This window comes from Myodes glareolus, chromosome 1 (genome assembly GCF_982192425.1).
Source record: "Myodes glareolus chromosome 1, mMyoGla1.1, whole genome shotgun sequence".
In the NCBI taxonomy this organism is placed as follows: Eukaryota; Metazoa; Chordata; class Mammalia; order Rodentia; family Cricetidae; genus Myodes; species Myodes glareolus.
Window position 1 is genome coordinate 50,250,941 of NC_142026.1, and position 9,640 is coordinate 50,260,580.

The 9,640-nt window shown below is 38.5% G+C and overlaps 1 pseudogene; it reads right to left on the reverse strand.

Annotated features, from left to right (window-relative positions):
- Positions 1 to 7,876: 7,876 nt before the first annotated feature.
- On the reverse strand, positions 7,877 to 8,907 carry LOC125409689 (nucleoporin SEH1 pseudogene; annotated as a pseudogene).
- Between the last annotated feature and the right edge of the window lie 733 nt (positions 8,908 to 9,640).

Below are 9,640 nucleotides of genomic sequence, written 5' to 3' on the forward strand. Positions count from 1 at the left end.
TCTTCCTTGAATTTAATGAAAATAAAGACACAACATACTCAAACCTATAGGACATTATGAAAGCAGTGCTAAGAGGAAAGTTCATGGCACTAAGTGCCCAATTAAAGAAAATGAAGAAAGCACACATTGGAGACTTAACAGCACAGCTGAAAGCTCTACACAAAAAGAAGCAGATTCACACAGGAGGAGTAGAAGGCTGGAAATAATCAAACTGAGGGCTGAAATCAACAAAATAGAAGCACAGAAAACAATCCAAAGAATCAATGAAACAAAAAGCTGGTTCTTGAAGACAATCAACAAGATTGACAAACCCCTATCCAAACTAATCAAATGACAAAGAAAGAACATGCAAATTAATAGATCAAAAATGAAAAGGGGGACATCACCACAGACACAGAGGAAATTCAGAGAATCATTAGATCTTACCACAAAAGCCTGTATGCCACAAAATTGGAAAATGTAAAAGAAATGGACATTTTTTTAGATAAGTACCATATACCAAAGTTGAACCAAGAACAGGTGAACAATCTAAATAGACCTGTTAGTCGCGAAGAAATAGAAGCTGTTATCAAAAATTTCCCTACAAAAAAAGCCCAGGACCAAATGGTTTCAAAGCAGAATTCTACCAGAAATTTTAAGAAGAACTAATACCCATACTCCTTAATGTATTTCACGATAAAGAAACAGAAGAGTCATTGCCAAACTCTTTTTATGTAGCTACAGTTACTCTGATAACAAAACCACACAAAGAGAAATTTGTGAGAAAGAAAAACACAACCTAGAAAGAGAATTACAGGCCAGTCTCACTCATGAACATCGATGCAAAAATTCTCAATTAAATACTGGCAAACAGAATCCAAGAACACATTAGAAAATTTATCCATTATGATCAAGCAGGCTTCATCCCACAGATGCAGGGCTGGTTCAACATATGCAAATCTATCAATGTAATCCATCATATAAATAAACTGAAGGAAAACAGCCAGTTGATCATTTCATTACTTTTCATGCTGAAAAGCATTTGACAAAATTCAACACCCCTTTATGATAAAAGTGTTGGAGAGAATAGGGATACAAGGATCATACCTAAATATAATAAAAGCAATATATAGCAAGCCAACAGCTAACATCAAATTAAATGGAGAGAAACTCAAAGCCATTCCACTAAAATCAGGAACAAGACAAGGCTGTCCACTCTCACCATTTCTCTTCAATATAGTGCTTGAAGTTCTAGTAATAGCAATAAGACAACATTAGGGGATCAAGGGGATTTGAATTGAAAAGGAAGAAGTCAAACTTTCATTATTTGCAGATGATATGATAGTGTCCATAAGCGAACCCAAAAACTCTACCAAAGAACTCCTACAGCTGATAAACAACTTTAGTAAAGTGGCAGGATACAAGATCAACTCAAAAAAAATCAGTTGTCCTCCTATACACAAAGGATAAAGAAGCAGAGATGGAAATCAGAGAAGCATCACCTTTCACGATAGACACAAATAGAATAAAATATCTTGGGGTAGCTCTAACCAAGGAAGTGAAAGACCTAATTGACAAGAACTTTAAGTCTTTGAAGAAAGAAATTGAGGAGGATACCAGAAAATGGAAGGATCTCCCTTGCTCTTGGATTGGGAGGATCAACATAGTAAAAATGCCAATTCTACCAAAAGTAATCTATAGATTCAATGCAATCCCCATCAAAATCCCATAAAAATTCTTCACAGACCTTGAGAGAACAATAATCAACTTTATATGGAAAAACAAAAAAACCCAGGATAGCCAAAACAATCTTATACAATAAAGGAACTTCTGGAGGCATTACCATCCCTGACTTCAAACTCTATTACAGAGCTACAGTATTGAAAACAGCCTGGTATTGGCATAAAAACAGAGATGTTGACCAATGGATTCAAACAGAAAACCCAGATATTAACCCACAAACCTATGAACAACTGATTTTCGACAAAGAAGCTAAAATTATACAATGGAAGAAAGAAAGCATCTTTAACAAATGGTGCTGGCATAACTGGATTTCAACATGTAGAAAAATGAAAATAGATTCATATCTATCACCATGCACAAAACTCAAGTCCAGATGGATTAAAGACCTCAATATAAATCTGACCATGCTGAACCTGATAAAAGAGAAAGTGGGAAGTAGTCTACAAGACATGGGCACAGAAGACCACTTCCTAGGTAGAACCCTAGTAGCACAGACAATAAGAGAAACAATGAATAAATGGGACCTTCTGAAACTGAGAAGCTTCTGTAAAGCAAAGGACACTGTCACTAAGACAAAAAGGCTGCCTTCTAACTGGGAGAAGATATTCACCAACCCCTCATGAGACAAAGGTCTAATCTCCAAAATATACAAAGAACTCAAGAAACTAGACATTAAAACTCTAATTAGCCCAACTAAAAAATGGGGTACTGAACTGAACAGAGAATTCTCAACAGAAGAACTTCGAATGGCCAAAAGACACTTAAGGTCATGTTCAACCTCCTTAGCAATCAGGGAAATGCAAATCAAAACAACTTTGAGATACCATCTTACACCTCTCAGAATAGCTAAAATCAAAAACACCAATGATAACCTATGCTGGAGAGGATGTGGAGTAAGGGGAACACTCATCCATTGTTGGTGGGAATGCATACTTGTGCAGCCACTTTGGAAATCAGTGTGGTGGTTTCTCAGGAAACTGGGAGTCAACCTACCTCAGGACCCAGCAATATACCCAAGAGATGCCCTATCATACTACAAAAGCATTTGTTCAACTATGTTCATAGCAGCACTATTTGTAATAGCCAGAACCTGGAAACAACCTAGGTGCCCCTCAATAGAAGAATGGTTAAAGAAGGTGTGGAACATATACACATTAGAGTTTTACTCAGCGGTAAAAAAACAATGACATCTTAAATTTTGCATGCAAATGGATGGAAATAGAAAACGCTTTACTGAGTGAGGTAACCCAGACACAAAAAGAGAAATATGGTATGTACTCACTCATAAGTGGATTCTAGCCATAATTAAAGGTCTTTGAGCCTATAATTTGTGATCCTAGTAAAGCTAAAGAAGGAGGTGAACCTGAAGAAAATCATATAGTTATCCTCCTGGATATTGGAAGTAGACAAGATTGCCAGGCAACCTTGGGTGCACGGGGGCTGGGGGGATGGAAGTAAGGGGAGATGGTTAGAGAGAAGGGAGTAGGGGAGGATTGGGGAAAGCTTGGAAGAATGGGATGGGTGGAGGGAGGAAGGATGGATATGGGAGCAGGGAAGTATATATCTCAACTAAGGGAGCCATTTTAAGGTTTGCAAGAGACTTGATTCTAGAGGGGTTCCCAGGTCCAAGGAGAGATCCCCAGATTGTATCCTGGACAACAGAGAAGAGGGTGCCTTAACTGTCCTTGGTCCATAACCATACTGACGAATAATTTGCATATCACCATAGAACCTTCATGTGGCGATGAATGGAGATTGAGACAGAGACCCACAATGGAGCACTGGACTGAGTCCCCAAGGTCCAAATGAGGAGCAGAAGGAAGGAGAACATGAACAAGGAAGTCAGGACCGCCGAGGGGTGCGTTCACCCACTGATATAACGGGACTGATCTAATGAGAGTTCACCAAGGCCAGTTGGACTGGGACTGAACGAGCATGTGAACAAACCTTTGGATTCTCTGAATGTGACTGACACGGGGACTGTCTGAGAAGCCATTGATAATGACACTAGGACTTGTTTCCTCTGCATGTACGGGCTTTTTGGAATCCTAGTCTGTTTGGATGCTCAGCTTCCTAGACCTGGAGGGAGGAGGGCGGAACTTGAATTTTCCACAGGGCAGGAAACCCTGACTGCTCTTAGGACTGGAGAGGGAGGAGGAGAGGGAGTGGGGGGAGTGGGAGGGTATTGGGAGGAGGGGCGGAAGTGGAAATTTTTATAAATTAATAAAAAATATATAAATAAACATAATAATAATAATAAAAGAAAATCTAACATGACTATAAGCTTGACTATTATAGATTGATTATCTATCAACCTGTATTATCTATTTATCTGTATTTCTGAATTATACATTAAAGTTTCAAGTGAGCTATACAAACACAACACCTTAATCATGAACAGAAATATTAATATACACAGTATAAGAAAATTGACCTTAAATTTGTGTCAATAAACCAAGATCCATACCAATGAAAATCTCTATAGCATATCCTCCTTTAAAAGTAATGGCACATTTATAAACAATATTTGGGAATATGGGTGTAGTTCTGTCTAAACTACTTCCTGCTTTTTGTTGGGCAAAGCAATTTTGGGGGTGTTCACGGTGACCTTTCAGGGGTATTAGTAAATCAAACCACATTAGCCTGGAATGAATCCACAGGTTCTCATCCTCTGTAGAAACAAAAGAAGAATCTCTTTTCCAAAGCAACATATACTTAGATCCATATTTTAAAATCAAGATACCTTTATAATATACTTGCTGGTTTAGCTTAGCAGTCCATACAATGAAATCTCTCTCTTAATTAGCTCCTTCACAGTCAAAATATTAAAGAAAACACAATAATATACATAATCCAGACTCTCTGTGATTTTTCCATCTTTACATGGCTTATTTGTTTTTACTCTATTACTTTTTAATATTTATTTTATTATTTTACTCCTTTAATCTATGTCTGTCTTTACTCTGTCTCTTTAAAGACATTACTTTTTTTCCCCAGTGGTTATACCTGTCAGGGACTAAGAAACACTTCCACAACCAACCCACATCAACCACACACTTCTAAGACCAAGAGAGGGCAATATAAACAAAGGAATGGAGGATATACTCAGAAAAGACAAGGCCAGAGATCAACACCTGGAATTGCAATCATCCACAAACCAGATATTCAGAAGTCAGTATTAAAACACAATCAATAACAGCCAGAACAGTATGTCTCCACTAGAGTCTGGAAAACCCTGATTTAGTAGAACCTGAGAAATGTAATATAGACCTCAAAATACCTGTAATGATTAAAAGCATACAGAGGGGAAATCACACATAACAATGTCTTGATAACAATTTTTGAGCAGTCTTCACAGATTAATAATAACCATAGTATCTTGATATTGGAAAAAACCTCTGTCCTACAAAAAGTGAATGAACAGGTTGAAAAGCATCCATACAATTGTTGATAATAGTTTGTTATTGAAACATCCCATCCTGTGAGAAACCCCTTAAACAGAAAGTTACACAACCCCAAATAGCTTGAGGAAGTCCCTGAAACTGACCAGATTCACTAGGCCTCTCCCTGCAGTGTAAGCAGTACAAGCTGAGAGTCTCTTTGAGCTGAGGTGCAAAGATAACTTTCACACAAGCAAAGGGGCAAAAAAGACTCTGAGACCAGACCAGCCAATTCTACTGTTTCATTGTACTTTCATAAATTCCTTTAATGGTTTTATTCATATCATTTTAAGGTGTATATTCTAGTCTAAACTACCTTCTATGGTCTCTTGGAGTTTGGAGAACATTCTTCCATGCCCTCTGGCAGTTAGAGTTTTCATTGAAATGTCAAGGGTATTCTTATAGGTCTTCCTTTATGTTACTTGGACTTTTTACCTTGCAGCTTTTAATATTCTTTCTTTGTTTTGTACATTTAAAATTTGATTATTAAGTGTTGAAATGAATATACTTTAGGGTTTCATTTCTATCCGTGGACATTACCCTTTTTAAAGCATTTACTTTCTTTTTATAACTCTCTATACTCCTTTTCTTCTCTGTCCCAAGCTTACATACATTTATTCAACATTGTGACCCATTTAGAGGTCTATATCTGCCTGAATCTGTCTTTATTGTGTATCTGTAATTATTTTCTGATCAGGACTGATTCTTAAAATGCTAAGTGCTTCTTTAAAACTTAAGCTGTGTCATTACTAGGATATATATAGAACTTCTTGCTTGCTTTACATAGTCCAACATGGTGGAAGTCTATACATTGCCTGAGACTACTGGGTTGGAGCTGTCCTCACTAGCTCAACTCTGACAACCAGCTGGCCCATGCTGCCACCAAATAATTTGCAGCACACTGCCCACAAACTGTAGTTAAACACTTGGCCTCCTGAAAGAGCCAGAGGTCACGCTGACAGCACAGCCCAAAAATCTGGCACTTCAAACCTGCATGGGTTTTTTTTTTCATTGAGTCAGGAAAACCTCTCTTAAAGGAGCTGTGGCATGCCACAAGCAAACAGCAAGAAGCTGTGTTAAATTCTGTATTTTTGTATCTAGAATTACTTTTCAAGCTCTCTTAGGTTCTTAAGTAGATTTTAGTTGGCCATGTGGGTGCCAATTTGTAGTAGGGAGGCAGCTTGTTAGTTCCCAGCCACTTAGCCCCAAATAATCACACAGAAATTGTATTAATTAAATCACTGCTTGGCCCATTAGCTCTAGCTTCTTATTGGCTAACTCTTACATATTAATTTAACCCATCTCCATTATCCAGACATTCTCTGTACTTTCCATCTTTATATGGCTTTTTTTTAAACTGTATTTCTTTTTTATCTTGAGTTCTTTGTTTTTTTTTGCGGCAGGATTTCTCTACGTATATTTGGCTGTCCTGAAACTCACTCTTAGACCAGACAGGCCTCAAACTCACAGAGATTTGCCTGTCTCTCCCTCCCTAGTGCTGGAATTAAAGGTGTTTGCCACCACACTCAACTACTCTATTTTTTAAGAACTTTTTCTGTCATTTTGCTTTTCTCTCCTAAGCCTAAGTATATTTTTAAACACACTATAAAATGTTCAGAGGATTTTTTTCCTCTGAATTTGTCTGTGCTATATATCTCTATCTTTTTATGACCACATAAACCTTTAATAGACTAAGTGATAAGGCTAGGATTAGTGGTGGAGTTCAGGGACTGACTGCACCACATCCCTAGCATTGCTAAGAGTCTAACATCATGGTGGAGATACTGGTGGGAACCACGTCTATTGCAGCAACTCTGTGGAGTTTCTAGGTTTATTCCAATACCAAGAAGCATGCTGCTTGCTGCTCATAAACACTGTTTAATTGTTTTGTAGCAGGACCTCTTAAAAGAGCCCTGCAGTGTTTGCTATTGAGACTGAGTCAGGAAGCCTCTCTTAGTTGAGCCATGCCTCTGATTGCCTCTACCAAATATAACACACCTGAGGAAAGGTACCAAGACATGTGGCTAAAGATAGAAAAGAGTTATGGGTTAATTTAAGATGTAAGAGCTCATTAGTAATAAGCCTGAGCAATAGACCAAATAGTTTATACTTAATATAAGCCCCTGTGTATTGATTTGTAACTGAACAACTGCAGAACCAGGCAGGACAGAAACATCTGTCTATAAATTGTGCACAAACATTTGGCAAGAATTTCCACATAAAGCCTGAGAAAGCTTTAAAAAGTGTTCTAGACAGATAAGGTGGGAAGAGAAAAGGCAAATGCATAATCATTATCCAGATGCAGAGGAAGCAAAATGAGAAAAGGCACAAAGCCATGTGGTTAAACATATACAAGAATTACAGGTAAATTTAAGTGGTAAGAGTGAGTTATTAATAAATCTGAGCAATAGACTAAACAGTTTACAATTCATATAACCTTCAGTTTTTAAGCCCAAGTGAGTCAAAAATTATTTTGATGATTATGTCCCAGAAAAAAAGCTTTTCCCTTTATAGTGTCAGTAAAAGGAGAAGTAAAAAATTATATACACTGTAATTTTAAATACATTTTGGACTGTCTTTAATAGTGTGCAGACTGCTGGCACATTTTGGTAGAGATCAAACAGTACTGGGAAAGAGGGAAAAGGGTTCAATTTTCATATCAGAGTGCATGCAACAAGCAGCTAAACAGAAAACCTACTCCAGCTAGCTTGGACTCAGCTGTGCTTTCTTTCTGCAGAAGATACATTTAATGAGCTTTAAAGATTTGGAATATTTGAGCTTAATGAAGGATTTGAACTTCCAGCTGAGAACTCTCATTTACTGAATTCCTGTTACCTTTCAAAATACCAGTACACTTCCAAAAATTGTGAACCTAATTGACTTTCTGAAATGTCACTAGCTTCTGATGATGCCTTGTTCCAACTCACCCACCAGACCTGAGAATTATGATTGTCAAACTGAGCCACAATATTGGTTTTAAATTATGTGGAACCATCAGAAGAAGTAAGTTCTTTCCTCACAGGATATGGAAAGATCTTCCAAAATTCAGAGCAAAGGCAATATCATGAACAGGATCTGTGATGGTCATGAGAGTTATCATTTTTGCATATTTCCTGGTGTTTCATTGTATTAAAAAACATGAACCTTCGACATAACATTTGGATTTATGCCATCACTTCTCACTGTGATTATGGAGGAGTGAGCACAAGAGCTGTAGCTCTTCCAGAAGACTCAGGTTCAATTCCAAGCACCCACATAGTGAATCACAACAGTCTGTAACTCCAGTTCCAGGAATCCAACACTCTTCACATCTGGAAGAATTCCAAAAAATACAACTACAGTTCAGCTTACATGAGATCTTGTGCTGTAGAAACCCCTGGCTGATAGTCATAACATCTGAAGCTTCATATATTTTTTGTTATTGTTTTTTGAGACAGGGTTTCTCTGTAGCTTTGGAACTAGCTCTTGTAGACCAGGCTGGCCTAGGAATGACAGAGATCTGCCAGCCTCTGCCTCGTGAGTGCTGGGATTAAAGGTGTGCACCATCACCACCCGACAAGGCTTCATATATTCTTAATATACCACCTGCTGAAAGGTTGTTAACATCAGATCCATATGTTTGGAAGTAAATTTCACACCAGTTGTAAATGTTCTACTATCCACTAGAGTTGTCCTCTTTACCTAGTGACTCAGTCCTCAGTTTATCATTTGATTCTCCTACCCTTTTCACCTCTACCAAGGCCATGCAATCACAAATTAAGCAGACTAAGTAAGATTCCTTCCTCCCATTTTATGTTCCCTCTTGTGCTAGGATTAAAGCTATGTGACTCCCTAAGATTGGAATTAAAGATTTTGAGACTACACCAACTGGATTTGTTTCTGCATAGCTCTTGTATAGCCCAGGCTGTCCTTAAACCCATGGAGAGATCAATCTGACTCTGTCTCCCAAATCCTGGTATTATTAAAGGTATTAGAGGTCACCATTACCTGACCTCTAGTGACTTTAGCTTTGCCTCTGAAGTTCAGGCAAGATTTATGTATCGAAATACAAATGATACACCACTACAACTGAGCTTCATGGTGACATGGAAGATGAGGGCCCAGGGGCTGGTGCTGGCCAGACCTGAGATGTGTGAGCTGTGACTGGTGTGAGCTTCCTGCTTGACTGAGGTCTCAGGGTGCTGTCTGAGCACTGGGTATAGGTGCCATTTCAAACATAGGCTGGGAGGTAATAGACTTCCCTAGCTGGGTAGTCAACTTGAAAACCATCTGGTGCCTGGTTCCACTCATGTTAGCAGCATAGGCATCTGCACCAGGGAAGGACACAGCACACCAGCTGCAGTGAATTCTCTGGGCTCCCCTCAGACCTCCACTGGATTGTGTGCCTGTCATCTGAGCCATCTGCTTCTTGTGCTTCTTTCCTTCCAGGTACTCCGAAAAGGTTTCTGGCCCTGCACAACAGACCTCACAGTATTGCA